The 4,355-nt window shown below is 39.8% G+C and overlaps 1 protein-coding gene across 1 annotated transcript in view; it reads right to left on the reverse strand.

Moving 5' to 3' along the window:
• LOC144528899 (ladderlectin-like) overlaps positions 1 to 4,096 on the reverse strand; it is a 128,231-nt gene extending 124,135 nt beyond the window's left edge. Inside the window, exon 1 of the mRNA XM_078267783.1 lies at positions 3,942 to 4,096. The gene's annotated coding sequence lies outside the window, so the exon portion shown is untranslated. The remainder of the gene's footprint in view (positions 1 to 3,941) is intronic.
• Between the last annotated feature and the right edge of the window lie 259 nt (positions 4,097 to 4,355).

Below are 4,355 nucleotides of genomic sequence, written 5' to 3' on the forward strand. Positions count from 1 at the left end.
TTTACTTCCATTTGTCTCAGATTGTCACTTTATTGCGTAAAGCTTTAATTTACAGCTTCCATATGTCTGCACTTGAAGTTCACACTGTGGCACTACTATATAGGAAACAATGACTTCATATACATATTTCTACAACAAGCACTGCACAGGGCAACAGAACCCGTTTATCGCAAAGAGTCAAGGTCAGATAAACGATGGATTGATTGGTAGCAGGCAGCGTTTCATTTTGTACCTGCATGCTAGTACAATGACAGTAAAGGGAAGCTGTGGTACAAAGCTTTTTGGGTTTAATTAGTTCACCAGCTTTTAATTAGTTTGCCAGAGTATGTGCAAAGAACGCTGGTTAGTACAGGCTTCTCCAACAAGTTTGAATTGGAGAACTGATGAAGGATCACTTGATTGAAGTCCTGATTCTTTTCCATTACAGTTGAACTGTCAAACCTTCAGCCATCGGGTTATTAAGTAAATCTTGACTGCACAGGATAGAATAGAAACTACTGAATTAAAATGCTGCATCGCTCACAGATAATTCACGAACGTCAAATCTTAAGTGAACATTTCTGTGTGGAAATGTGGTGACATTCATCAGTGTTTTTCATTTCTCTGAGCCTCTGAACAGAGAATCTTCATGACTTTTGCCAAAGCTTTTAACACATCCTATCCTCATATTGTACAAATGGACCAATCACACTATCTATAATAGAGTGACAAGAGGGATATACGGTGTTATTTAATTTGGGTAAATAAGGAGGTTGTGATATCTGTCATCCTTCATCAAAATGGTTCCTGTGTCGTAATCAATCAAAATCTTACCATGTGTAAATACATACCTCCATATAATTGGTACGATCTCGATGACAATACAGTCAAAGAAGGCTGTTAAAGTGGTGCTCTCAGAAAAAGTATTTTTGGGTCACAGAACAAAACTATTTTTACACATGGAATCTAGCTCAGATAAATAAGTGAATTAAGGTCCTAGATATTTTCTAGTGTTTGATTGTCCTTGCCCTGACATACCTGTAAGGGGTGATGCTGGGTAAGGTCACTGCAGGCATGCTTAGGCAAACACTGATTTAGCACTTAGATGTATCAGAAACATTATGAGGTTCATTTTATTGCCAAAAATCTTTCCGCTTTTTAAGATTTTTCCCTTAAATAAATGACTTCTAGATTATAGAAAATTGAAGCAAATCCTCTCCCATGTCACCATAGCTTGTTACAGGACAATATAAAAAACAGTTGAGCGTACACGAGTCTTAAACACAGGCAGCTCTTCAAGGCAACAGACACAAACTGATTTTGAGCAGGGATTGTAAGTGCAAATATTATAATTTATTTTAGGTTAAGAAAATATAATCCATTGTTGGTTAAACAATCTATGAACTACCATATACAGCCTTCAACCATTGCCCTCAATCCAGTGATGGATATATAGTTAGAGGTAATGGAGATAGTGGAGATAGAAAGTATTCTTTGGAAGTAAAAAGGGGGCAAAATGGTAAAGTTCTTGCGCTGGAAACAATCAAACAAATGGATGTTATTACAGGGTTTCCCCTGGAAGAGTTGTTAGGGTCAGTCGCAAGCATCTTTTTTGACAGGGGCCTGGCCAGTGACAGACTGATGGCACCATTAAGGTAGGGCCATATGGTTTATATGGCTGATAGTCTTAATTAGCTTTCTATCATCTCATTTGGCAATGGCTTGAATGTAACGGACGTTCAATAATATCTAAAGCTTTAAATCTAAATAAAAAAATAAATAAAAAAGTTACCCAATGCTTAGGTGTCAACCGGGCTTGCACTACACTAGGGAGAACCCTGGATTAACATGTCTGAGGAAAGCAATGGGTTTATATTTGTTGGCTAAATCATCCGTTTGCTTCAACATGTTGCCTGTCTGTCGTGGTCTTAACTGGAGAATGAATAATATATTTGACCAGGTTTTCATGGAGACCCAAAGTGTTTAATATTACATGAATGCAAAATGCATAATGAAATAAAGAATCCTATGAATGTATGCAGACAAAATCCGAATCATGCAATTGTAATAAAATCCAATAAACTTTTCGGCATTGTTGTAGGGACTGCAATGTTAGTCTGTCAGCAGTCGGCCGGCCCACCACTTTGGTCCTGACTGAAATATTTTGAACAACTTGTGGATGGATTGACATGGTAATGGTTCCCGGAGGATAAACCATAATGATTTCACAATTTCATGCTTCTATATTTTGTCTGTATTTCTTCATATGATTATTTCATAACTTCTTATTTATTTAATACTGAACACTTTGGGCCTTAATAAAATCAAGCTGCCTTTTTAAAAGAAAAAAAGAAAAAAATCAAAGGAGGATTCCTGCTTTCCTGCTCCTGTGTGCAGTTTTCTCCTGCTCACAGCAGTGGGAAACAGGTACCACACATCGTCTTCCTACCTTCCTTCATTAAAGTGCTCATATTATGCTTTTTGGCTTTTTCCCTTTCCTTTATTGGGTTATGTATCTTTCTTGTGCATGTTATAGGTTTACAAAGTGAAAAAGCCCAAAGTCCCCCCCCAAAGGGACTTACCATCTCCAACAGAAAACACTGTTCACAAACTGCTCCAAGCAGCTCTATTGTAGTCCAGCCTTTACTTCAGAGACAAACGTGGTCACTTTGGAACACACGTTATAATGCTCGCCTAGCTGCTAGCATGGCACGCCCTCATACTCTGCTTCTGACTGGCTAGTAGTCCTTACCTAGGTACTGTCAGGGCACGCCCTCATACTCTGCTTCTGACTGGCTAGTAGTCCTTACCTAGCTACTGTCGGGACACACCCTCATACTCTGCTTCTGACTGGCTAGTAGTCCTTACCTAGCTACTGTCAGGCAGCCCTCATACTCTGCTTCTGACTGGCTAGTAGTCCTTACCTAGGTACTGTCAGGACACGCCCTCATACTCTGCTTCTGACTGGCTAGTAGTCCTTACCTAGCTACTGCTCATGTGTGACTCCCAACAAAGATCTTACAGAAGTGAGAGGTCTCACTCTGTAGCTAAAACAGAGAGCTCAACACACAGGGTGAAAAGAGGAGCTGCAGCAATGTGCAGTACAACAAAAATATGGTGTTTTCTGAAAATGAAACCATGTAAACCTATTCTGATATAACCTCAAAATATAATTATGAACCTGAAATTAGCATAATATGAGCACTTTAACACTGGATGCAGAGTCCGTATGGTACATGTTTGATGCTGAGCTGTAAACAACAGTCTGTGTCACCACTGTGTGAATTGTACTCGGATACATGGGTAACTCTTCACACTGCATTTTTTTTCTGGAATGACATTGTAACTACTAAAACATGATTTGTAATGCAAGATAAAAGGACACAGGGCTCTGTTTTTTTTCTTTTTTTTTGTCTCGTGCCACCCTCATGGAAATGAAATGAAATTTTCAGTTGGACAGCTGGGACAACTGTTACATTGTGTTCAGTTTTGTGCATTTATTTACATAGTTAAGAATCATGATAGAGTGATTTATACAGGGCTGTGAAAAGGATTCTTAACCTCAGGAGTTAATGGATATTCTTGTGATTTTTGCAGATGTTTTCCTTTGTTATGTTTTCCTTCTGCTAACTAATGAATGTGTTAAGAATAAAGAACCTTATTTGCTGAATTTTTGCTTTGAGAATTTTATTTATGCAGGTTTCAGTTACCTGACCAGTGGATGGATATTTTTCCAGTTCCAAAAAAAATGAAGCACATTATGATGTCTCCTAATCATTTTTTTATTTCCCCTAAATCGACTGCTTAAGTGCATATTAAGCATGGAAAGGATGCATACTTAAATGTGTTTTATTTTTGTATTAGAGGTTCATTAAAGCATGCATCCTTAAAGGAACACACCGACTCATTGAGACTTTGTCTTATTCCCCGTATCCCCCAGAGTTAGATAAGTCCATACATACCCTTCTCATCTCCGTGTGTGTCCTAACTCTGTCTGACGCACCCACCGCTAGCCTAGCTTAGCACAGATCCTGGAGGTAACCAGCTCCATCTAGCCTAGCTTAGCACAGATCCTGGAGGTAACCGGCTCCATCTAGCCTAGCTTAGCACAGATCCTGGAGGTAACCGGCTCCATCTAGCCAAGCTTAGCATAGATCCTGGAGGTAACCGGCTCCATCTAGCCAAGCTTAGCATAGATCCTCGAGGTAACCGGCTCCATCTAGCCTAGCTTAGCACAGATCCTGGAGGTAACCGGCTCCATCTAGCCTAGCTTAGCACAGATCCTGGAGGTAACCGGCTCCATCTAGCCTAGCTTAGCACAGATCCTGGAGGTAACCGGCTCCATCTAGCCTAGCTTAGCACAGATCCTGGAGGTA

Source organism: Sander vitreus, chromosome 2 (assembly GCF_031162955.1).
Source record: "Sander vitreus isolate 19-12246 chromosome 2, sanVit1, whole genome shotgun sequence".
NCBI classification, from domain to species: domain Eukaryota; kingdom Metazoa; phylum Chordata; class Actinopteri; order Perciformes; family Percidae; genus Sander; species Sander vitreus.